We start from the raw sequence: 27,427 nt of genomic DNA, 5'->3' as shown, positions 1-27,427 counted from the left end.
CAAGACCCCAAGTGAACCCTCATGCCAGAGGCCTTTCAGTCATTTGGTTGAGGCAATCCTAATCCACCTTGAATGTTCATTGGAAGGACTGTTGCTGAAGCTGAAGCTCCAATACTTTGGCCACCTGATGGAAAAAGCCAACTCACTGGAAAAGACCTTGATGCTGGAAAAGGTTAAAGGCAAAAGGAGAAAGGGGCAACAGAGGATGAAATGGTTAAATAGAATTACCAGGTCAGTGAAAAAGAATTTGAGCAAACTCTATAAGATAGTGGAGGGCAGAGGAGCCTGGGGTGCTAGAGTCTAGAGTCTATTGGGTTGCAGAGCCAGACATGACTTAGCAACTGAATAACAACAAGGACCCAGTTCAGGAAAATTGCAAACGCTTTCCTCAGAAAAATGCATTAAAGATGGACAAATGGTTTTAATGATGTACAGTTTCAGAGAGTTAATGGGATCTTAGTTGGTGGTCAGGGATTATTTGTTGAATGGCTTAATGAATGAATGTGTTGAAACCTGTTTTATTTTACCTTGGGTCAAGGCTATCTCATACATATAGTTGGGTACCACTGTCCCTTCTGAGGCAGAGGCTCTTTCCAGAGGTTTCCAGTCATCACGCCTCGTGATGTTGGTTGGGTCTTGTTGGGCTCTGCTGGGTGTGGCTTCCAGCTGGAGGTCTGAGTCAGGTGTATTCTTTCTTTCTCATTGTGGAGCCCAGGCTACAGGGACAGGACACACCAGGCCTTTGTGCTCATGGTGATGATGGAGCATTAGATGTCCTGCCATGTTGATGACAAACCAAGGCCCATAGTCACAGAGTGGAGTGTACACTCCAGTGGTGCTGAGGCCATTGCGAGGATGTGGATGGTTAATACCATTATAGGGAATTGAAGAATAAAGACTAATAAGTCAAACTTCAGCCCTTCCACCTACTTCATGGAACTTAGCTGAGCTGAGTTTTGAAGGACATATTGAAGGGAGTAGGAAAAAAAATATTAGGAAAGGAAACAAAGATGAAAAATTACAAATAAATAAATGGATAAGCAAAGAAAGCAAGAGAGAGTGTGTGAGAGGGCATCTGAAAGAACAAACTGGTAGGAAATTCCAGATAAATACTATCATGGTTTGAAGTGCTTTGTTGTTTGTTGTTGGAGAATTCCTTGAAGTTCGGAGTCCTGGAGAAGGAAGGTGGGGAAACTGGAATGAGTCCCAGTCCTAATATTATGGGTACTGAGTCAAAGCTACTCCTCTTTCATCTGATTTCTCCATTCGCAAAGATGAAGGATTCTCCCAGGTGAAGTCAAGAGTCCCTTGCAGTTTTGAGAATGTTCGTATTCTAGTCCACCCAGAACCAAATTGGTCCTATTCTGGGATTGACCTCTAGAACCAAGAGAGAGGAGAAAAGAAGGAGTGATTAACAGCCATGCTTAAACCAATGCAGCAGTGGAGACTGGCGATAAACAAGATGGCACTTTCCAAAAGACAGGACAACCATCTGGGAAATCCATGCTGGAATATCCCTTCCAGGTTGGCCCTGGAAATCCCTGAAGGTAGAGCATTCCTACCTCCAAAAGGTTGAAGGGGCAAAGGGAGGGCGAGCCTACATCTTATGCCAGATACATAAAGGCCATTCCAGTTACTTAATGGAATCCGCAGCTTGAAAAAAGAGCAACTTGTTTTGCAAGCAATTCTAGGGCACCAGCTCCTATGTTTCCATTCACACCACATGACCTCAGGTCAGCAGAATATGGAAAGGACGGCCTCAGCCAATGCTGCCAATAGCCAAGGCTAATGAGGCTCTAGGGGAAAGGCCTTCAGAGAGTCCACTGGTATTACTTACCGTGCCTGCCAGTGAGAATTTTGACCAAAAGAAAGTGGGGGCGCTGGGTTGGGCCAGGCAGCAGGAAGTGTGAACATGCTGCGTTAATGGCCATGGGACTATGGACACTCCTAAAGGCTGCCCTTTTGAGGTCTGGATCAGCTATGAGGCTGTGCTGGGGAGAGCCACCAACACCCAACTTCTCTAAAGCATTAGGGAATCTGGGAAGTTAGACAATCTGCTTATCATCCCCCAGCAATAGGCATTGCTGAATGATACCTGGGTTCTTCCTCTGAACAAGCCACTCCACTCCTGTGCGACCCTGTGTGGGTTACTGTCCCTCTCTGGGCCTTGATTTTCTCATTATTAAAGAAGGAAGTTGGATTAGCCCTAAAGTTTTGGGGAATATACAGAAGTGAGTTTTTCTTTAAGCAGGCAATATGTGGCTGAAAATTTACCTGCTGACGTGTGTGCGCCTGTGTGCAGCAACTTTATAATGGCGGAAACTAAGGCTTAGGGAGAGTCATTTCCTAAAGTCAGTTCGGATGGGTAAACAGGGGTTTGTTCATTAGAAGGACTGATTCTGAAGCTGAAGCTCTGATACTCTGGCCACCTGATGCAAAGAGCTGACTCATTGGAAAAGACCCTGATGCTGGGAAAGATTGAAGGCAGGAGGAGAACGGGATGGCAGAGGATGAGATGGTTGGATGGTATCACTGACTCAATGGACATGAGTTTGAGCAAGCTCCAGGAGATGGTGAAGGACAGGCAAGCCTGGCATGCTGCAGTCCATGAAGTCACAAAGAGTCAGATTTGACTTAGCAACTAAACAACAAAATGTGGGTTAGTCACGTTGCTAGGTTCAGGGAGTAGGAGCATGATTAAGGCTCAGTTCTTCACTTCAAGAGACTTTAGTTGGTGCAAATTGTTTTTGTTTAGTCACTAAGTCATGTCCAACTCCTTGTGACCCCATGGACTGCAGCATGCCAGGCTTCCCTGTCCTTCACCATCTCCTGGAGCTTGTTCAAACTCATGTCCATTGAGTCGGTGATGCCATCCAATCATCTCATCCTCTTCAGTCCCCTTCTCCTTCTGCCTTCAATCTTTCCCAGCCTCAGGGTCTTTTCCAATGAGTCAGCTCTTCACATCAGGTGGCCAAAGTATTGAAGCTTCAGCTTCAGCAACAGTCCTTCCATGAAGGACTTGGTGGCAAGACAGACCTGTAAAAAGCTAATCATAGCACAATGTGGTGGGAGCATCAGAGAATGTAACACAACTGATTGGAGATAAAGAAATAAGGTAGGGGTAGAAATAGAGCCTCTTGCCCTGAGTGGTGGGAGCGGAGACTGGGGGAGAGACTTGTCAGTGGGAAAAAAAAAATTCCTGAATTGTCCTGTATGATAGTTATGAGTTGTCTTTAAAAGTGAGTGGGAGTGGCTGGAAAAAAAGGATAAAGAAGGCTTTCCAAGACAAAAGGCAAAGCATAAGGCATGGAAATGTAAAAGGAAGAGCTCAGCATAAGATCTCACTAGAAACCCTCTGATTAACACTATGTTGTTGGAATGTAAAATAGAAAGAAGTGAAACAGTGGCTAATCTGGGCTCAAGCAAATATTTTCTCAAAGCAAGTCCATCCTTCTTCCATTAAATCACTTGGCTTCTTATTTCACTTTGTTTGAAAATACCGTATAAAATATTCTGATGCACGAAACGTTACAAAGAATAAAAGAACACCATATACTTACCATTCAGTTTAAGAAATAAAACATGGAAACATCACCATAGAACCTTGCCGTCCCCACCATGAGCACACTTAAGGGAGCAGATCTGTCTCTCAAAGTTGGCATCACAGTAACGGAACTCTGAGGACTGGGACATAAAGTTGGAATTTTAATTTATTAATTTCTATTGCAAAATCTGTCACATGAACTGAACTATGACTGTCTCTGGAGTTAGTACATTCCTTCCTTGTACCAAGCTACAGGGTACACCACATCTTAGTCAAAAGTCAAGTTGTCAGTTAGCAGTGAGAAATTCCAGACAGCCTGACCAATTTATTCTTTCCCAGTGGCTAGTTCCTCGTGAAATGTCAAATTATAGACAGATGTTTTCTTGGTAAATCTGAAGTAAGATGAGCCAAAGTTCTAATGGCAGAATCTTGAGGTAGCCTGATTGATATCAGGCTCCCTCCCAGCCTTCCTCTTCCTTCCTCTTCCTTCCTCTTCCTCCCTTCCTTCTTTCCTCCCTTCCTCCTCAGATTTGCAAGATAAAATACAGAACACCCAGGTAAATTTGAACTTCAGGTAAACAGCAATTTTCTTGTTCATTTTATGCAAGAATAGTGTCATTGCAGTGCTGTGATATGCAGTAGGACCTTGCTGTTTATCCACTCTACATGGACTAGTTTGCCTCTGCAAATCCTACACTCCTGTTTCTTCCCTCTCCCTTCCCCCTCCCCCTGGGCAACCACAAGTCTGTTCTCTGTGTCTGGGAGTCTGTTCTTGTTTCATAGACATGCTGATTTGCACTGTATTTTAGAGTCTGCGTGAAAGCAATATCAGTGTCATGCTCCCGTAAGAGAATATTGAGTACACGTCCCTGCGCTGCACAGTAAGCCTTATTAGTTATTTACATGTGCATCTCGGTCCCAATCTCCCAGTGCACCTCTCCACCCACCCTTCCCTCTGGGCAACCGTAAGTTTATTTTCTACATCTGCAACTCTATTTCTGTTTTGGAAATAAGCTCATTTGTACCATTTTCTTTTTTATATTCCACATGTAAAAGATATCATATTTGTCTTTCTTCATCTGACTTACTTCACTCAGTATGACAATTTCTAGATCCATCCATGTTGCTGAAAATGGCATTATTTTTCTTATTTATGGCTTAATAATATTGCTATATATATATATATATATAAATGTATATGTATATATATATATATATATATATATATATATATATATATATACACATATATATGGACTTCCCTGGTGGCTCAGATGGTAAAGTGTCTGCCTACAATGCAGGAGACCCAGGTTCAATCCCTGGGTTGGGAAGATCTCCTGGAGAAGGAAATGTCAACCCACTCCAGTATTCCTGCCTGGAGAATCCCATGGATGGAGAAGCCTGATAGGCTACAGTCCATGGGGTCACAAAGAGTCAGACATGACTGAGCGACTTCACTTTCACTTTCGTACATACACACACACACACACACACACACACATATATATATATATATCTGTATGCATGTGTGTGTATATATATATATATATATATATATATATTTATGGGTTTCCCTGGTGCTTCAGCAGTAAAGAATCTGTCTACAATACAGAAGATGAGAGTTCGATCCCTGGGTCGGGAAGATCCCCTGGAGAAGGAAAAGGCAACCCACTCTAGTATTCGTGCCTGGAAAACCCCATGGACAGAGAAGACTGGGGAGGCTACAGTGCATGGGGTTGTAAGAGTCGGACACGAATTAGCAACTAAACCACCACCACCATATGTACGTATCACATCTTCTTGAACAAATGAATTTCTAGTATAACCATGTCCCAAATATTGCATGAGACAAACTTATTTTTAAAAATCATTCACTTTTTTATCTAAAGTTCACACTGAACTGATTTTTTTTTTTTTGCTAAACCTGGAAATCCTCTAGTTCTCCCTTCCTTTGGTAGATACTTATTGAGAATTAATCACACATAAGCAAATAGGACTTTTTTGTATTTTCTTGCCACCCAGCACCTTTTGAATTTCCATTTTATGTTTTCAGGAGTTCCTTTTTTTATGTTTTATGTTTGTTTATGTTTTCAGGAGTTTCTTCCTTTCTGAATCTGCCTCACTATGGTAGAATGGGAAGAATGCCATTCCCCATGCCTGTGAAGCTGAGTCACGAGCAGGTCATGTGCTTTACCAACGAGAGTAACTATTATTGGTTATTAAATGTGACTGGGGAGTCAGCTCTTATGGAAAATTTCTTAGTTTTGACAAACATGTCATTAATGTAAGGTGCCAGCATTAGGGGAAACTGGGTAAGGGATCTATAGAAACTCTTTGTATTAGTTTTGCAGCTATTCCATAAATTTACCATTATTCTAAAGTAAAAAAGGTTATTGAAAAGATAGAAGCAGGAAAACTTGTTAAATGACTATGCACAGTTGTCTAGGCAATAGAATGGTCTATATAGGAAGGGCATTAAGATAGCCTGAGAGAGGCAAATTGGGGCTTTGCTTTTTGAAATAGAATTGGCTTCTTCAGAATGCCCTTCTGATATTAAGAAAAGGCTTTCCAACCACAGGAGTGCAAGACCCATAAACAAAAGCCTTAAACTGATCAAGGCTTTACAAAGTGACCAAGTGCCCCAGCAACACATACCAGATGTGTGCATGCCCCAAGTCCTGACAGATTTCCAGTCCTCCAACGCCCATGGAGAATAATTTTTTTTTTCAAATCCCAGAAGCTCCCCCCCTACACTTCTTATTTAGCTGATTTATAAATGTTTGGTTTTTATTTGCATCAAATAAATTGTTCCCAACAGTGAACTGGTGATTCAGGCTGGGTGGGAAGCTCCCTCCTGTCCTAGGGCCATATTCCTGCTAATTGTCATTCTGCACATGGCCTTAGGAAGCCCTTCATTTATCCTGTAGTTAAGTACAGCAGTTTTCTCTTCAACTGTTAAAAGCCTGGGTGGAAATGAAATGAATGTCTTCTTTCTCACTGCACAATGGTTTTGATAGGTAACTGGAAAGAGCCCAAGAAGAGGGACTGTATATATGGGCAGAGGTGTGGTCATTCTCTGGCCTCCCCACATGACCTTGAACACCCCTTCTGGTGGTCAGCAGAGGCTGTTGGATTTCTGATCATACCCACTACTATACTGTAATCCAGACCTCCACCATTTTTTCTTCCTGGGTTCCTATAATAGCCTCCTCACTGGTTTCCCTGTTTCTTCCCTTGACTCATCCCAGTTCCCAAGAATTTGTTAAAACCAGAAGCCCATGCCCTTCCTGACTCTGCTCAGAACAACTGGGCAGCTTCTGTCCTCACTCAGGATCGAAAGTGAAAGTCCATCATCTCTGATTTGTCCACTCCAGCTCTGGTGGGCTGGCTTGGTGTTCCTCAAATACATCAGGCATGCTCTTACCTCCAGGCCTTTGCCTTGGCATCTCCCATCATCTGGAATGTTTTTCTCCTAATATCCTCATGGCTTACCCCCTCACCTTCTTCATCTCTTTGCCCAAATGCCACCTTCTTGGTGCCACTCCCTCTGCCCCCTAAATCTAAAATTGCCACCTGCTTTTTTCCAGGCAGGATGTTTTATCTCATTTTTTGGTTTTGTTCTTTATTTTTGTGTTTGTTTGTTTGTGCTTTATCTCCAGTGCCTATCAGTGCTCAGCAAATGTTTGTTAAATAAAAAACACTGATGGTGAATATTTACTGAATGGATGCACAAGTAAATAAATCTCACCACATCACTGATGGTTCTCCATTGCCCTAGAATACAGTTTAAATTCATTAGAGAACAGGACCTTTCAGAATCTCTTGACTCTCTCTTGAGTTTTGCCTCTCACCGGCAAGCACATCACAGCTCATCTACACTCACATACCCTGTGTCCCAGCCACACTTAAATACCTATTTAAAGTGCATACAAAACTCTTTCTGTCTTCACAGTTACTTTCAAATCTTCCTTGGCTTATCATATTGCCCATGGATGGAAAGGGTGGTTTTCGTAAGGCTGCTCCAATGCCTCCTCCTTTTCCACTTTCAATATCTAGCAGCTTGTATTACTTTACTATAATTTTCTACTTCTAAGTCTCCACAATGAGACTGACAACCCTGAGGCCAAACTACATATGTCCCTGGCCATTGTGCCGCCAAAGCTAGCACATTGGCCAAATCGGTGTGATTCCTCTCTACCAATACTTATTTTTTCACTGCAAAACATTGCCTCTATCTTGGGTAACCTGTAAAGCCCCCACATTTGGCCCATTTCAAGCCCTTGGCTCATATAATCCTCATTTGTTCATGTGCCAAATTAAAGTGCTAACAACAACAAAAAGTGAACATTTCTCAGACTCATGAGCATGGAGAACAGACTTGAGGTTGGCAAGGGGGAGAAAAGGGTGAGGAAGGGATAGACTGAGAGCTTGGGATTAGCAGATTCAAACTTTTATACACAAGATGGATAAACAAGGTCCTCCTGTATAGGACAGCAAACTATATTCAATACCCTGTAATAAATCATAATGGAAATGAATATGAAAAAGAATGAATGTGTGTATATGTATAACTGAATCGCGGTGCCTTACAGCAGAAATGAACACAACACAATAAATTTTAATTAACCCAACATAGTAACTCTTTCTGTCTCTACAGTCAAAAAGTAGATCAGCAATACTTCAAGACAGTATATTTAAAAAAAAGAACATTTCTATCCTTCTAAAGCAAAGCAAAACTTCAAAAGCTTGAATAAGTATAATGTAAAATTTCAATTTTAATATGTGTCTTCCCAAGTGTTTTACTTAAAAACTGAGATTAGTCATTTCACACATTAAACATAGCTTCTATTTAGTTTGCACATAATGTCATATGAATAGAATAGTCATGGTTTTATTTAGAAGAACTAAAACATAACAAAATATCAAGTTGGCTTAGCCCCACCAACAGAAGTCATGCAAGATGCAGATGACATTAACTGGCTCGATCAGGGTAAGTCTTGAGAAGTGATTAACTTTTCCTCATGGAAAAGATTCCCCTCACCCTTGGTCTGGTGTGTTCTCTCAAAGCCTTTGATCTGTGTTCTCCCTTAGCTGTTTAGGACACTGGGGACGCCAGTTCAGATCTCATACTCACCAGGCAGCGTACCTGAGAGCCGGGCACCTAGAGATGATGATGTTCTGCTGGATGCTGGGGAGGAAATGGCTTTCCCTGGTGGATGTTGCATCAATCAAAAGGTGGGGGTGATGGCAGAGGATGTCAAGGAAACAGAGGCTGTATTCAGAGGCCTCAACTTGTGCTCTGGAAATCCTATCAGATGGACCATCAATTACCTCCTTTCTCCCATTCAGATCCTTGCCTTTGTCACAGAAAAATTTTTTACAGGACAGCAGGGAGTCGGGAGGGGAGTTGCATAGTGGTAACGACTTATGTTCAGGGAGAAGAAGATTCTGAGTGGGCTTGATCATTTGCCCCTGCCCCTTCAGGTCTCGAATTTACCCAAATCAGTCTAAGAGGCTTGACTTGTGCCTATGGCTGGCCCATCAGTTGTCTCTAAGCCCTTTCCCAGTTGACATTCCCAGTCTTTGTGTCCAAGCTGGTGATGTGTTGAAATGTCTCCTTGGAATGTCTGAAATCTGTTCTTAGAAATGCATAAAAATTGTTTAGTCATTTTTATAACCAAAGCAAGAACCAGGCCTGGCCTGCAAGGACCTTTCTCTGACCATGATTTTGAATTTTCCAAGCTGGAACTCCAGTGTGCTTTGATGAAATTGTCAGGAGATCAGGATTCAGGAGAAAAAAAAAAAATTCTATGCTTTCTCAAAGAAATTTTACATATGTGAAGCATTTACCCTATATTGTATGTGGTGGTGGTTTAGTCTTTAAGTCCTATCCGACTCTTGTGACCCCATGGACTATAGCCCACCAAGCTCCTCTGTCTGTAGGATTTCCCAGGCAAGAATACTGAAGTGTGTTGCCATTTCCTTCTCCAGGGGATCTTGCTGACCCAGCGATTGTATATTGTATGGTCGGTAATAAAATATCAAATCACTGTGGTAAAGCTACAGTGGTTTGGGGATATTGACAGTTTCAGTTACTGGTGGTTACTAGATGATTCACAAATATCTTCCCTGTTCTCTTCAGCTTCAGTTCAGTTCAGTTCAGTCACTCAGTCATGTCCGACTCTTTGCGACCCCATGAATTGCAGCTCGCCAGGCCTCCCTGTCCATCACCAACTCCCGGAGTTCACTCAAACTCATGTCCATCGAGTCGGTGATGCCATCCAGCCATCTCATCCTCTGTCGTCCCCTTCTCCTCCTGCCCCCAATCCCTCCCAGCATCAGAGTCTTTTCCAATGAGTCAACTCTTCGCATGAGGTGGCCAAAGTACTGGAGTTTCAGCTTTAGCATCATTCCTTCCAAAGAACACCCAGGGCTGATCTCCTTCAGAATGGACTGGTTGGATCTCCTTGCAGTCCAAGGGACTCTCAAGAGTCTTCTCCAACACCACAGTTCAAAAGCATCAATTCTTCGGCACTCAGCTTTCTTCATCTTACAGGAAGCTTAAATTTCCTAAACCAAGAATAAACCAAGCATCCTGAAGCTCTCGATTCTTAGGGCAACTTTTAGTTTCGTATCCAAATGACATAATCCAAGTCCAAATAGTGTACGTGGGGAGACTTGCCTATTTCCCAAGCGTTTCTGAGAATTCCTAGCAGGTGGTTACATGGTCTACAAATTCATCTTAGTCGGGCCATGTCTCTGACTTCAGGTCAATACCTTCAGCTCCTTCTCCATTTTGCCATCTTCTCTTTACTGTTCTCTGTTTTCACCAATGTGCGAAAAGAGCCATCTCACTCTATTTCTTCAAGCACAACTGAGATGCACTCAACTTTATCAAGCTTTACTAAAATTTGAACACGGAGAGAGAATGGAAATGCAGAAAAAGGAAACCCAGAGCTGAATACCAAACCTTTCTCACCTCGAGCGCTCAGTGTTTCTCTTTGCAGGGTATTCCCTATGAACATCTTTCTCCCTAGCAGAAGATTTAATCCCTCTTTTGAGAAGTCATGAAAAACAGTCCTTTTCTCCAGATTCCTCTCTATGGATCTATGGCCTCAGAATGCAGTCTCCTCCAACAGACGGAAAAAATTAAAATTAGCATCATAATCCCCAAGAGCTGTACCCTGCTGACATTTGTTTAAGAAAGTTACAGTCTAGGCTGAGCACAGACCTTTCATACCACCACTTTGGTTTTGAACTTTCCCTAGCACACACGAGTGAGAACTGACCTCTCTAAGGCAACAGAGGCTGACCCAAGAACCTTCACCAAAATACAGATTTAATCTTTCTTTACAGAGTGCAGAAACCCACCGCCCCCCCCCTCCGGCCCCGACATTTCGGAACTAACCTTAAGAGGGCTTGGGGGTAAGGGACAAGCAGACTTATGAAGGAGCATGTTCAGGTTCTGAAGATGCTGAAGCTGAATAAGTTAGACCCAGACTTCAGTCTAATGAGACCTTTAGACAAGAAGACAAGTGGCGTTAGCAGCCATAGATACCACGGACAGGGCATCCCACAGGGCTGTGGGTCTCAGAGGAGCAACACTGTACCTTGATGCTATAAAGCATCAAATACACTTGAAACCTGTGGCTTAGAGCTTAAAGTCCAAATAAACCTCTTGAGTTTTGACACTTGGCAATCTAGGAATTTCTTTACCAAAAAACAAACAAAAAACAACCACACCACCAGAAAACCTCATATTTTACTTCTTAAATCCCATGGCACCTTGGAGGTGAAATAGTTCTTATGAAACAATTTGCCTCATGAGTTAAGGAAACATTAGACAATATTTATTTTAAATGTCCATTAGAAATTAAGAAAGGGAGGTACTAAAATAAAGAATGGCTGAACCCTAAGATGATGAAATAGTTGAAACACAATTTAATATGTTGTACAGAATGCAGGGATCATTGTATATTTTCTGAGAAGCAAAAAAATCTTAATTATTTTATTGTTATAATTAAATTGCATTTTATATCAAAATTATTACACATTTGTTGTAGTGTAAAATAATACTGAAGAATATAGGCTTGTAAAGGACAAAATCTACTTAAATCTCGGCTCATAATTTGTGTCCCCTAGGCAAATTATGAGTCTCTCTAAACTTCAAATTGCAGATCTGTAAAGTAGGGTTATGGTGATAATGAAAGAATTGTAGTTAAGTTAGAACACTCAATAAATTCAAGTTATTATTGCAAAATAAAATTCAGAAAATTCAAAGAAGTAAATAAAATTGGGCTTCCATGGTGGCTCAGATGGCAAAGAATCTGCTTGCAATGTGGAGACCTGGATTTTTGACCCCTGGATCAGGAATATCCCCTGGAGAAGGAAATGGCTACCCACTCCAGTATTCTTGCCTGGAGAATTCCATGGACAGAGGAGTCATTGTGATATTTAATGAAAGAAGTGTAGTTAAGTTAGAACAGTCAATAAATGCAAGTTATTATTGCAAAATAAAATTCAGAAAATTTGAAGTAAATAAAGATTATCCTTTATTCCATTGTCTAAAGTGAACCACAGCTAAAATTGTAAAGTTTATGTACATTTGTTCCAGGATGTATGTATGTTGGTGTGTGTGGGGTCTCTATTTCAGAGTTATGAATTTATTCATTCTAATATATAGTTTTTGAAATGCTTTTTTATTTTTTTTTATTTTATTTTATTTTTCTTATAATAATTCCACCAAGGTATGGGAAAGTTAGCTAGTAACCCACTGATTCCGTTCTTCATTGGGTGAGAGGTGTCAAATGCCCAGAAATTCTAACATACCTTATGTAAGGGCTGAGCAAGTTTTTTATGAAACCACAGAAAATCCTTGATTATAGAGGCAGAATGATGCAGGTGCTTTTGTTGAGAACTTGTCAGTATTGTTAGACAATGTTCACTGCAATTACATGGTAAATGCACACGTTCCATCCACCATGTTTAACAGGGACTTCCTCCTGCTTTTCTCAGATGGATTACATAACAGACAGTCTTTACAGATTGCATAACAGACAGTCTTTACGTCCTGTCCCAACTCCCCTTTGGAGCTGACTTGTAATTGCAGTGAAATGCTTTTTTAAACTGGACTATATGTTAGAAACATCCTTATATGTCAGCAAATGTCAGTGTAATTCATCATTTTAACAGCTTCATTTTATTCCATTATATGATAATGACAATGTTTAACTAAAAGTAGTATTTATATTTTCATTTTTATTATCCACTACTTCTCCATTATAATTTATATAAGCACATACAATAAGATCACTTACATAGAGTATTTTTAGCATCTGTCCTATTGCTTAGAAATAGAGCTATTTTGTCAACAGAGGCACTCCTTTGCATATTTGATAGCTATCATCAAAGTGCCCTCCACATGCTGTATGAGAATGTCTGGGAAGCATTTCATTTTAGTCTGGTCATGTACTAAGAGGGACTTTCCAAGCCTTGATGATCTGAAGGATCAGAGAACTGGTTCTGACTGTGTGTATCAGTTAGACACCTTGCCTGGACTGGTGAATACTTACCCAAGTTGGAGTTTCCCCTGTATGTATGATTCTAGATAAACTTCTTTCTTAAAATATCTTGGCCTCAGTCCCGTTGCTTATAAAATGGGGATAATATACATATTATGATTGGAAAAATTGAAACGATAAAATATATAAGGCTTGATTCATCTTAGGCACTTAGTACACATGTGTGTACTTGGTCGCTTAATCGTGTCTGACTCTTTGTGACCCCATGGATTGTAGCCCACCAGGCTCCTCTGCCCATGGAATTTTCCAGGCAGGAATACTGGACTGGGTTGCCATTCCCTTCTCCAGGGGATCTTCCTGACCCAGGGATCAAACCTGCTTCTCTTACACCTCCGGCACTGGCAGGCAGATTCTTTATCACTTCCACCACCCGGGGAGCCCTAATCTTAGTAAAGATGTGCTCTTTTCCTCCATTCTTTTTGGTAACTGAGTTTTTATGCCATGGTGCTTTGTAAAGTGTAGATGCTCATAAAGTTTTGTTGCTATTTGGATCCTTTTATCCTAAAAAGGTGTTAGGAAGTTATGGATAAAAGAAGATGTTCATGAAGTTAGTTATCTACAGAGTTAGAGTAGAAGAAGAAGATGAAGGCAGAGGAGGAAGAGGAGAGGGAGAGGAGAAGGGAAGGATGGAAGACTGAATTTGAGGACAGGGAGGCCTAGGGTTGAAGTCTAGCCCTGAAACTTACTGGCTGTGTGAGTTGCGGTTTTGAGTTAACTTCCTTGAACCTCAGTTTCCTAATATGCAGCTAACAACTTCCTTGCCATGTCTTGGGAGGATTAACTGCAAGAGTGTGAGTGTTCAGAGTACTGCAGACAAACACCAGATGTCCAATAAAAAGGCAACTCTTATCTATTGTTGCCACCATTATTCCCTCTGTTGACATTGCTATTCCATCATTACGTCCATTGTTGACAGTATTAAACATTGCTTCTTGTTCTTAACTCTCCAGGAAACCCTTGTGGCTTAGCACTATAAATCTATTATGGCCTCCAATGAGCCACTTGAGTGTCATTTATCCATTCATTCATGGGAAAGGTTAGAGCCACACGTTGAATTTACATCTCCATTGATCCCAGGTGGACAGAGACTGAAGAATTAATACCTGTTGTGGACTTAAGAGTCAGGAAAACTCAACATGGAAACAGCTTTTTCTATCTTTTGCTTTCTGCAGACAATCTGTTCATTATTTCTTGCTTACAACCATATCTACGTGTGTGTGTGTGTGTATTCATGTATGTTTCATTATATTGCTGTTACCATTTGCTTGTTTTTGCTTTTTTAAAAAATTAGTTTAATTTCATTTGTTTATTTACGGCTGCACTGGGTCTTCGGTGCTGTGTGCGGCCTTTCTCTTGTGGCAAGTGGGGTCCACTCTGTTGCAGTGCAAGGTCTTCTTATTGTTGCGGCTTCTCTTACTGGGCTCTAGGCATGTGGGCATCAGTAGCTGTGGTACACTGGCTTAGTTGCCCGATGGAATGTGAAATCTTCCTGGACAAGGGTTTGAAGCCATGTCCCTTGCATCGCAGGCTGATTCTTAGCCACTGGACCACCAGGAAGTCCGGGTTTGTTTTTGTATTTTGTCACAAAAGGGGAAAAGGACGTAAGACCAGATCTTGAAGCCAGAATCAATGGTGGCAGACCCATTGCGTTCACTGTAAGAGCTGGTGATAAAGGAGATCTTTGGGGTGAGCTTTTTTCTGACAGCTGCACCATAAGGAACTTACAGAGATGAGATGCAAAGGATGGCTTTTGTTTAGGGCCTTTTTTTTTTGCCTTACCTCTGACTCCAAATTCTCCAGACTCCAAATTCAAAAAAACCATAAGGTGTAAAGTATGCCAGAGAGATTTTCTAAGTTATGGTCATTTGTAACTCCAAGCTGTATGTATATCCTTCAGGAAAGCCCAGTTAAATGCTCAGAGGAGACTCATCTGTACCTTCTCATAGAAAGAGGCCTTTCTAATAAGTGATAACTGAGGCTCAACCCCCTCTTCAAACTGTCAAAACATTTTAAAGCAAGTTATTGTAGGTGAAAGTCACTTCAAAATAGTCTGTGCACATCTCCGATGATCTTAAACGTTAACTTTTTGTTGATTCAACAACCCAATGCTGTATTGCAGGGGGGTTAAGTTTCTTTGTCTGCTTTGCTTTTGTTTTTCCTCTTCTATTCTCAAGCTGTCAAGTCTTCTATTGACATTTTCACTGTTTTCAACAGCTCCTCTTTCTTTTCAAGTCACTTATATTTAATCTGCTGGGGGATAAAAATTTAAAAAAAGCAAATAACCAAACTTGCTAAAAAAGGATGTTTAATAAGATTTCATGAGCCTCAGCAGGAGAACCAAGAGGGTGTGTGCTTTCATTCATTAAATTCCATCTACAAATATTTACTGGGCTTCCTTGTGATAATCCACAGGTTGTGACTTGTTCCAAGCAATAAAACACATTGTTTGGGGGCTATAACTTTTTGAAAAAGCATATTACCATTTTCAGGAGCCTTTTCAAATGTCTGAGTTTATGGCTAACTTGTGAACGGTCAATACTTTGAACCTGTGACCGCTGAAGATTTGATTAATTACTGACCCTCTCTGCCTATATACACATGGATTTCTACTTTCCCCAAAGCATCAACACACATAATCCTTTGTTTTGATCCTCCATTTGAGGTAAGCAAGGTCAAAACGTTTATCTGCTTCTTAGAACATGAGGAAAGGAGACTCAATAAACTATGAATCATTTCAAAGCCTTTAAAATACCAAACTAGAATTGACTCTCCACTTAGGTGAAAGCTCATGCCCCAAATCTTTATCCAAGCCTCGAAGAAGAGTTTTAGATCTCTTATTGCCACGCTTAAGATCTTATATTGGAAAGAGCACTGGCCCGAGAAACAGGAGACTTGGATTCTAGCCTGAAATCCACCAAGTATCTTTAAGCAAGCATCTCTGGGTCCCAGGTTTTTCTCTTTTCCTCTGTAAAGTGAGGTTAATCATATCTGCCTCATACAACGAAGTGATGACATATTTTTAGATGCTATTATTAATCCAAGTATGCTACCAAGCGCCTCGGCAGCCTTGGACCTAACCAAAGATGGAACAAAATCCTGTCCTCTGTGGTCGCAGGGTCCTGCCTGCCAGTTCACAGACCACCTTTTCTTGCAGGTGAGAGGCTTCTGCATTAGCGAAGGCTGCAGATAATAGAGGCACAGAGAAGCTATCTGTATGGACTGTCTCTCTGGCTCCACTATGCTCCTCGTTCCTTCTACATGGCTAAGCAGGAGGAGAAATTCCAGGAAAGTCTACAGACATTCAGCAGAAGCCTCCCTGGGAACCTTGGTTTGTCTCTCTCACTGGGGCTGCTGGCTGGGCCGAGGTCACACACGGGGAAGAGCACCAGCTCCAACCAGACTCCTTGCAAGAATTTCAGTGGCACATCCTTAAGACTACCAGATGGGCACCTTCTCTTCCTGCGTAGGCTAAGGCCAGTCACCATCTCTCCGGATGTGGGGACTCTCCCAGGAGATCTAATAGCAAGCCCCCAGCAGTCCCTTGGTAAGGTGGGACCACATGCCATCGTCTTTCTTTTAAATCTGGAGATGTGACAGAGATCAGAGGGCAGCTAAAGGACTGGAAAAGACAAACTTGAGTCTTTAGTTCTGGCACTTTCTCACTATGCGATTTTTCTTAAAATGCACCTCCCTTATCTCTACAAAGAGGGTAGCCACCTTTTGGAAAGATGTAAGGAACTAACATGATACACAGCAGTGTGCAGTACCAAGCATATGCTTGTAATTTATTATTTCCCCTTCTTTCACCAACCTACCTAGCACATCCAGTGGAAATCACCCTATTCCTATAAGAGGTGGTGATCAATGAGCTCTTCAGGGCAAGTTCTTTCTGACAATCTCACAATACCGGGTTTCTAGAGAGGAAAATGAAAAATAGTCATATTTTGTTTTCTTGGATTTGGGGGCATTGCTTCAGTAGCAAACACATTAGATGGCCTAGAATACATAACTGACATATTCATCATATTTCCTCCTGCCCTCTAAACTTCTGCCCTTGCTCCCTGGTTCTCGGGTGCCTGTCCTGCATCTGCCCTTCCCTGCTCTTGGTGGGGGGTGGGAGGAGACCTGTGGAGCTGGTCAAAGCTGCTTCTCCCCAGCCCATCCACACAGCACCCACACATGTGACTGGAGATGAGAACAAAGAGAAGAGATGGCTGGGGTGGCTCCCTCTCTGCCCCTAGGAAACCCCCGTTCTTTTGTGAACCCCTAAAAAAACCTCCTTGCTCAGCTCAGTTCTGGCCTTCAGGAAGCAGGACTTGTAGCCACCACCTGTTGAGGGCATTTTGCAGCTGCTCAGGCTGTAACTAAGTGTGCTGTTTTATAGACCTGAGATTGGACCTAACAGTGCTCTGGGGATTCTCCTTTCTGAGTCAGGAGACCTTTTAGTGCCATTAGAATAACCACAGTGGTTACACTTTGAGCACTCACGGTGAGCTGGAGCATTGTGCTAAATGTTTTATAGCCATTCCTGATGCTTAAGGAAACAACGAGTAAGAGAGATTATGCAGCATTTCTAAGGACTACATTCAGAAAGTGGCAAAATCAGATCCACGCTCAATTCTGGCCGATTCCAAAGTCGATTTTCTAAACCACTGATCTGGGCTGGTTCTGCAGTGTTGCTCAGCCTCCAGCCTCTCCAGCTTAACAAAGTAGGAGCATCCATGATGACATAGAGGTTCTTGGTGATATCCTACATCCTTTGCATCCAGAGGCTGTTCCTGGTCATGTGGTATGGTGACAGTGCCATCAGCTCTCCATGTCAATTCACCTGTCAGTCAGGGGGCGATGGTGCTGGTACTGCCTCCCTCCACCTTGACCACCAATCTGCTGAGAGCCATCCTGAAGCGACCAATGAGATCTTCTAAATAACGTCCTCACTGCAGAAAGCCTGGCATATGTTAGTCCATGTTAACATGACCATGTTAATCCCCCTTTCCCCTTTTCTATGTCCAAGGGGAGAATCATGCTAGTTTATTGGAGAAAAATTCATTGTCTGCCTATCATTATGCCAGTTAGGTTTCTGAGTTTGGAAGTTTTCTAATAAATGATACTGATAAAACCTCACAAAGTTCATGGATAAAAGAAAATAGATAGACAGATATGATGAATGGATAGATAAGTGAATAGATGGATGGATAAATGAATGGCTGAATGGATAGATGTGATGAATGGGTAGATGGATAAATGAACGCATGGATAGATAGATGATAGATATATAACATAGTGGTGAGGAGTTTAAATATTTTTTCAGTGATTGGTGTAATGAATGATGTTCTGTTTTACAAAGAATTTTAACAAAGAGCAAAAATGCTGAAAAGCTCAAGGAAAGTTTACTACAAATATAATATCTTTTTAAGAAGAAAGAAAAAAAAAGTGTGTCTTACTTGTAGTTATTTTGTTGTTGCTGCTGAACTGTCGTCTTAATTTCCACACCCAACACTGCAGGGACTTAGAGATTCTCCACCCTCCACGTCCCGGGTTCTGATGCACGCTGTGGTGTTGAAAACTGTGACAGCACATAGGTATGATTTTGAGCAGCTGTTAGTGAGACGGGGAGAAGAGGCACGACCCATTTGTACATTGCCCTCCTCGCTTTGGAACAGGAAGTGAATCTCAACAGTCACTGGTAACAAAGCTGAAAGAAATAGATAGCATTGGGAGGTTTTTGGGTTTTTTTAATGGTCTTCTTTAACCTTTTTCATGATTTCCAAACATACTCAGGCCACAGCACAATGTGGCTGGTGTGGGGGGAAGTGACCCTGCTCGACGCGTTCACTGAGCACCCAGGCTCCTTCCCTCTTACAACACTTCTATCCTCAACACGTGTTGAGGTCCAGGCGTGCTGCAGGGGGCCAGAGTTTTGAGGGTCACACGTCAGGTTTTAGAGTCATGCCTGGAAGTGGTATCATCACTTTGGGACAAAACTTGGTCATGGCATGTTAACCTCACTGCAGAAAGAGAATAGGAAATGGTTTCCTGTGTGCCTAGGACACACTTGAAAGGCCCCATGAATATATTTCGTTGTCTCCGCCACACACGTTGTTTGGATTTCTTTCATCTTCTACCCTGTCCTCTTCAACCTAATTTCAACCCAGCAGTCAATAGAATGTTTTAACAATATAATAAGATTATGCCGCCTCTGTGCTAAAAACTCCACAGAGGCTCTGTGATTGTTGCAGAGTAAAAGCTAAAGTCATCACAATGATTTGCATGGTTCTACATGATTCAGCCCCTTATCTTGCTAACTTCAACTCTGACTGCTCACTCCCTCACTCTAGCCATTCCAGGCTCCTTAGAGTCTCTTCCTTGGCTATGTAACTCTGCCTGAAAAGCTCTTAGCCAGATAACTATCTCTGATCTATGTCAAGCTCAAATTCACCTTTTCAGTCAAGTCTACCATGACCATCCTATATAAAATGTTACTTGTCTCTACCCGATGCCTCTGCTCCCCTCTGTCTTTCTTCCAGATCGCTTACACCTTTTCTCTAGCATTGAAACTAGTGTTTTGATTATTGGCTGTGTCCTAGACAACAAGTACCCTGAGTTGGGAGCCATGTTGTATAAGATGATGTGTGGTGACACAGAAGACAGTACACGTTTTATTCTGCATCTTGCAGATATTTCTGACAGTCGTGACCTCTGACATTACTCCAACACCTAGAAGAGTGTTGGCAAGGTGGCAGGCACTCAATTCATTTGTTGAAGGAATGAGTGAATGAGATAGAGAATTATGTGACAGAATGGAATCAATGGACCCAGGGAAAAGGCCCTAAGACTTGGTCTATATTCAGAACAGTTTCAAGCCCCAGACTTTGCACTATGAGTTCTAGACCTCAGTAGATTTTTTTTTTTTTTGCCTTGGCAGTGTTTCATTTTCTCCCTTGCAAAATGAGAATTTTCACCATATCTATTACCTCTACCTCTTAAGGCCACTATAAAATTGAAGAATATCGTATATGAAAGAGAATAATTCTAACAACAGCAGCACTCATTCACGTTATTTATCTAGATCTATTGTTTGACTACTCTGCTTCTTGCACAGAAATTATGTGTTGTTCTGATCAAAGATTGTTTGGGATCCCTGGGACAACCGCCCAGGGGCCTGCTGTCTGTCCATTGCTTGCCTGGCTACCCCTGAGAAGATCCAGGCTGCCCAATCGCCCAGGGGCCTGCTGTCTGTCCATTGCTTGCCTGGCTACCCCTGACAAGGTCCAGGCTGCCCTTTGTTGCTCCCATAAGAAACGCTATGGAGCAGGACTGAGGGCTCTCTCTGATACAGCCAAGGCAACCCGAGACACTCCAGATCAGAGCTACTGTCCTTGATCCCACTGGGACCTTCTGTTAGAAAAGCTGTCTTCTCCCTGATAAGAGAAAAAAGAATTCATAGCTTGTCTGGCATCTCCTCTGTATTTTTCCCAATGCAGTCAGCTTGAACTGGTAGGCTGGATCTTGTCTGGACAGATGAAAAATAACAAACAGTAATCCTTAAGGCTCCATTTTGGCTAACAACTCTTCCCTTGTCTTCATGTTCTGGTTCAAGTGAGTCCTAGGAGGTTGACACCTTCCTGGGATTCATCCATCCTCTGTGAATCTATGTCCTCATGTAAAATCTGCTTGCCCAGAGGAAATCACACCTGATTCAACTCTGCCCTGAAACTTGAATGCCAAGCCTTCCTTGGAGGACACCAGGGTCAAGGTGAGGAGTGTATGGCTTCCTACATGAGCAGATAAGGACTGCTTGTAACTGAAGAGCTAATGATTTTTCATAACAGCTTAAAATTGAATGAGTGTCTGAAAAGACTTAAAGATTTGAAAAAATGTATTGTTTCAAACAAGGTTAATTTCCCAATATGGTTCTATTAACATGAATTGTTGTTTGATGTGGAAAAATTATTATCATGAAGGAGCCAGTCTAAACCACATCCTGTCCCAGTATTCATCTATATTTTTTATTTATAAACTTGAAATTAGAAATTTTCCTAAGCAGATTGCCACCCTCAACTTCCCACTTTTACTATGATTTCTATTTAATGTTCTTTTCAACCCTACCAATTTGTCTTTGGAAAATTGTTTTTTTTCCTCTTGCAATCTGTCCCTATTAAGGAGTGTTTAGAAGTCCTCAGGGAAGTTTCAGAAAGTGTTTCTAGAAGCTATTTATAAACGTCCCAGAGTCTCATCTGTTGACTGGATAGGAAAGTTGGCATCTGGCCCTGCCATGAGAGTCAGATAAACACAGGCAAGGTGGAAGGGAAACACGCCCCACCCCCATCAGGTTCTAGCCTGAAGATCCCTTCTAGTCCATCCAAAGCTCTGAGAACATCCAAAAAGGAAGACTCCCAAAGAAACAAATGTTCCCATCTGTGACCGCCTCATTCCTGGATCCTTCTTGGAATTCCTGCGCTTGCCCCTGAAAGCCCCAGAGGGTCATATGGGGAGCCACGAACAAACCAATTTCAGGGGGTTTCCTTGTTACCAGAATATCATCTGGGCAACAATAGATGATGTACTTAAGGACATGCCCCTTTTTCCTGTTATCTTCACCCCTCTGTTTTCCCAAATAGAACCTAGTGTGGGAACAGACAGACAGAAATCACTTCCTCCACTCCCTCTAGTACTGCCCCTACCTCATAGACTCTCTCTCTGTGCTTCTGATCTCATACACATTTATTAGAACTTTTATGAACTGAGTTCCTACTGCAGCTGAGGCCCTGCACTGAGGAACTTGAAGGTACAGCATCATTTAACCCTCACATATCCTGTGGAGTAGGTTCTGTTCTTCTTACACATGAGCAAGCTGGGGGTCAAAGAGCTGACTCATCTGAAGCTCTACAGCTAGAAGGATGCTGAGGTTGCCTTGTGATAATGCATGCTTCTTTTTTCTCATCTCTTCTTCATGAACTTCCTTTATCAGCTACTTCATCAGTTCTTGGGGGGCACTGAGGGGTCAGCCATTTGTCACAGCAGCTGTGTGACCTTGAGCAATCCCTTCTTCCTCTCCAAATCCCAGTTTCCCTTTCTGTAAAATAATATGATAGGTTAAGCTTTGTTCATGCTCTAACATCTTTGGACCCTAAAGATGCAAATGATGGCAGCAAGCCCTTGTATCTCATACGCATTTATTACAACTTTTATGTACTGAGTTCCTACTGCAGGCCAGGCCCTGAGCTGAGGCCAGGTACCTGAGAAGGTACCACCTGGCAATTCTATGTGGCTTAGAAAGAGGAGACATCTCAACCCAGCAGTCAAGAGTAATAAGGCCACTAAACATTTTTCTAATTTTTTGAAAAATTTAAAAAGATCAGTGGCAGTTCAATTATGATGTAGAGTAGAATTTGAGAGATTTTTAGTTCACATTCTGGTTCTGCTACTAGCTTATCATGTGATCTTGGGCAAGTCACTAAACTCCTTGAGAATCTGTTTCCCCATCTGTAAAAACAGAGGTCCTAATAACCATGCTTCCCTCCTAGGGTTGTGGAGAGGAACAAACTAGCCCCATAGACAGGATTAACCTTTGACTAGCACATCACAGCCAGTGCTTGCAACAGTCCACAAATAGATATCCAATATCTCCAATCCTTTCAGCCATAGAGGGTTGAACTCTTAGGCAAGTAACTCTAAACAACAAAAATAATCAGAAAAGGAAATGAGGTGATTAGCTCTCTCCCTCTACAGTCTGACCATTAACGGAATTAAGCAAGAACCGAATTTTATCCCCTGCACTTGCTCTTCTGAGCCAGAAAGACCCAGGAAATAACGCCTATTGAAGACATTCATTTTGGTTCTTGGCCAGAAGTTTCAAATACTTATTTGAGCTTAAGCTTCTTAGCTTTGGACCGAACATTATTTAAAAGTTCCAGTTAAATTTACTACTTTCTCTTCTCTTGAAGCAGATTCGTCTTTGGATAACCTTGAATAAGAATGGCAAACAAAGACGTATTCAAAAACCCTGTTTTATTTTCCAAAGCAATGGCCCCTGGTGGGGTAGTAGTCTTGACTTTTATTTGAATCCATGTCTCCAGGCACAGAGGGAACATGCACCCAGAAATGTGCTTTCCCAGCATGCTTTGCTTCAGGGTCATACTCTTTGGGGCATTAGTCATTCTTAACTCATAAGATCAAAACTAAAGCTAAATAAAAGCTAAAAATGGGTGATTTGTCACCCAGCAAGCACCAATAAAATGTAACCACATGGAAAAATGAATTAAGCCAAGCCCATCTTTTTCTTAAAGATAATTGCCTGTGATGTCTCACGAGTTACCGTGTTTATTTCCCTACAAATTCTTCCTGACCCAGATAGCTAAGCCCTGCCCTTCATTCCTCCTCTGTGAGTCTACTCACACTTTCCTCACAGGAAAATATTGCTGCGAGGTTCTTTGGAAAGAACTGTGCTTTCTCATTTGAGCAGGTGCTGCGAACCTGAGCTGATCAGGTTGGGCACCGCCCATGTGAAGTTACCCAGCCCCCAACAAGACCATCTCAGATGACTTCTGATAAAACAACAAACTCAAGTTCGGTTTTGTGAGCATAGAACTTGTGGATAAACTTCATCCTGTCCATCTTTTCAAAAGATGAGATGATCTCACCTTGCCCAACTGTTGGTCTTCACCATAGGAGCAATGGTATAGACTTCAACCAGGAGTCTTTTTAATTTTCTTTATTACTTCATAATAGGAATACAAATAATAAGAACACAAAAAATTAATTATTACCAAGTATTGTTAGATAACACTAGTAATAAATTCATGTCTCTAATAGTAATAGCTCTGATATACACACTGGTAAAATATTTCAACATTAGTAAAATTACTAAGAATATATGAAACAGAACTAGACCCACAGAAAGAGGAAGCAAACGTATGGTTATCAATGGAGAAAGGGGGAAGGGTAAGGGATAAATTAGGATTTGGGATTAACATATATACACTACTACATATAAAATAGATAATCAACAACAGACCTACTGTAAAGCACAGAGAGCTAAACTCTGTATTTTGTAATAACCTATAAAGGAAAAGAATCTGAAAAGATTCTGGAAAGAATCCCCTGGCTGTACACCTGAGACTAACATAACATTGTAAACCAATTATACTTCAGTAAAACATTCCTGATGCTGAAGCTGAAACTCCAGTACTTTGGCCACCTCATGCGAAGAGTTGACTCATTGGAAAAGACTCTGATGCTGGAAGGGATTGGGGGCAGGAGGAGAAGGGGACAACAGAGGATGAGATGGCTGGATGGCATCACCGACCCGATAGACGTGAGTTTGAGTGAACTCCGGGAGTTGGTGATGGACAGGGAGGCCTGGTGTGCTGCAGTACATGGGGTTGCAAAGAGTCGGACATGACTGAGCGACTGAACTGAACTGAACTGAAAACAAACAAAAGCAGTATGCCATATGTCAAAAACTCAGGCTGTGTCAAACTCTGCTACAGATTTCTCTTGCTCTACCTCTGGATAGCTGTGAGTTGGACCATATAATCTTCATTTTACATATAAAAAAAAAGAAAAGAAAAAAGAAAAACAAGCTAATGTCCCAAAGGTTAAATAACTTGCCTATATCATATAGTTAATAAAGACCAGGGCTTGGAAGAATGCCCAAAGCTGTCTGGGTAGCCCATGCTTTAAACATTCTGCTTTTCTTCTCATCCATGCAGTCAGGTAGACCATCCATTAGAACAGAGTGGGGTTTGACCCTCTGTCTTCATGGAAGAATCATCATAAGGGGAGATTTGAGTTGAATCTACAGGTTCCATTTCTACTGGGTTTGACTATTTACCCTCCAGTCTCACCAACACACACCCAAATCACCCAGTTGTGAACAGTCCTCTCTAAATGAGTCAACATCTAGACATCATCTGAACCAAATAAATGATGGGACATTACTATACATATTTGGAAAATGGAAGGGCTTGGGGTGCATGATTTTTTCAATCTCATCCTTTTCTGTTTATCTAGAAATTAAAGGAAGGAAAGAAAAAAAGAGGAAGAAAGGAAGAGAGTGAAGAAGGGATGAGTAGCATTTACTTGTAATTGTTGTTCAGTCACTCAGTTGTGTCTGGCTCTTTGCAACTGCATGAACTGCAGCACACCAGGCTTCCCTGTCCTTCACTATCTCCTAGAGTTTGCTCAGACTCATGCCATCCACTATGTGTATTCAGTTCAGTTCAGTCACTCAGTCGTGTCCAACTCTTTGTGACCTCATGAACCGCAACACACCAGGCCTCCCTGTCCATCACCAACTGCCGGAGTCCACCCAGACCCATGTCCATTGAGTCGGTGATGCCATCCACTACTTGTATTAGTGGTTAACAAATACAAAATTACTTGTAATCGTGGTTAACATATATTGAGCTGCACTAGTTAGTGAATGGCACTAGAAACTCCACATATGTGATTTCATTGACTCCTTCCAACAACCCTATTGCAAATGCAAAATAAACATGAGAACAAAATCAGAGAATTCTTGCAATGGTTTGTTGCACTTGCTGAAGCTTAGGCAACATATTAAGCCACAGCCCCTGAAAGTCCTGGGGACAACAGAGAAGGCAACACAATAATGAGCAAGACCAGCTAGAGATCAAAAGAAGCACATTCTAGAGAGTCAGTAAAGAAACACTTGCTACCCACAGCTTATTAAGTTCAATGCTCTTATTTTACAAATAGGGAATCTGGGGCACAGAGAATAGAAATGGCTAGGCAACGAGTTATAGTCGAGTGGAGAATAGAACCACTTCTCTTGACTCCCAACCCAATGTTCTCTATATTTTCCTCTTCTTGGGATGTATGGAATAGGATTTTTGAACACATAAAATATTTATTCTTACGAGGAGCCTGGGATTGAAGTAGATTTCTCCTAATGAGGGGAAGTATGTGGAGTGCCAAAGCCAGCAGAGTTTGGCCAATAAAAGGCAGTTATGAGAGCTGCAGTGAGAATTACAGTGGGGTGACAGGAAGTACATCAGATTCCCTGGAGAAGGAGTGAGATGCAGAAACTCCCCAAACAGAGGATGCACCATCAGGAGATGCCCAGAACTCTGGGTGACCTCCCTGAAGATTCTTGATCATAATACACACACTGTATATAATTTCAGACGTGTATAGGGAGAGGTGTGAAATCAATAGGAAGATTTAATGCCAGCAAATTCAGTGAGTTGGGTTTGAAAACAGCAAACTCTGACGTGCTTATCTGATAGTGCTGAGACCACACTGTAATCTAGACCCAGGTCTCCAGACTACTACCCAGGGAATCTTACACTGCACATACTTATTCACAGTATTCACAATTTTACTACTTTAGGCTTTCTTCCTCTGTGCATTCTTCACAAAGAATTCAACATGATTTCATTAAAGTGTAAATCAAATCTATGTCACTTGGCTTTTTGAGATCCTTCATCCATTGTACTTAGTATGAAACTGGAACACCTCATCATGGCCATGATGGCCTGACCACCTCACCAGTCCTTTACTTTCCTCCTTCCTCACTAGGCTCCAGCTACTAATTTTTTCTTCCCCAACACTTGAAATTCTTTCTTGATTTTTTTTTTAAATTTACTGTTCTCTCAATGTAGAATATCCTTCTAACTAACTGTTCCTAAGACTGACCCCTTTTGAAGGGGAAAATGAGATGAATCTCTCAAGAGAGTCTCATTGACATGTATACACTCTCATGTGTAAAATAGATAGCTAGTGGGAAAATGCTGTATAGCACAGGCTCTGTATAGCACAGCTCAGTGCCCTGTGATGACCTAGAGAGGTGGGTTGGCAGGGGGAAAGGAGGTTCAAGAGGGAGGGGATATATGTATACATATAGCTTATCCACACCGTCATACAACAGAAACTCACACAGCATTGTAAAGTGAGTTGTTGTTGTTCAGTCGCTAAGTTGTGTCTGACTCTGCGACACATGCTTTGCAGCGCATCAGGCTCCTCTGTCTTCCACTATCTCCTGAAGTTTGCTCAAATTCTTGTCCACTGAGTCAGCGGTGCTATCAAACCATCTCATCTTCTGCCACTCACTTGTCCTTTTGCCTTTAATTTTTCCCAGCATCAGGGTCTTTTCCAATGAGTCGTCTCTTTGCATCAGGTGGCCCAAGTATTGGAGCTTCAGCATCAGTCCTTCCAATATATATACAGTCTTGATTTTCTTTAGGATTGACTGATGTGATCTCCTTGCCATCCAAGGTACTCCTAAGAGTCTTCTCCAACACCACAATTCAAAAGCATCATTTCTTTGACACTCAGC

At 41.8% G+C, this 27,427-nt stretch overlaps 1 non-coding gene across 1 annotated transcript; it reads left to right on the top strand.

Moving 5' to 3' along the window:
* Nucleotides 1–4,803: 4,803 nt before the first annotated feature.
* TRNAC-ACA lies at nt 4,804–4,875 on the top strand. Its single transcript has one exon. It is a non-coding gene; the product is annotated as a tRNA-Cys (tRNA).
* Nucleotides 4,876–27,427: the final 22,552 nt, after the last annotated feature.

Source organism: Bos indicus x Bos taurus, chromosome 8, assembly GCF_003369695.1.
Source record: "Bos indicus x Bos taurus breed Angus x Brahman F1 hybrid chromosome 8, Bos_hybrid_MaternalHap_v2.0, whole genome shotgun sequence".
In the NCBI taxonomy this organism is placed as follows: Eukaryota; Metazoa; Chordata; class Mammalia; order Artiodactyla; family Bovidae; genus Bos; species Bos indicus x Bos taurus.
This window is presented reverse-complemented; position numbering and strand designations above follow the sequence as displayed.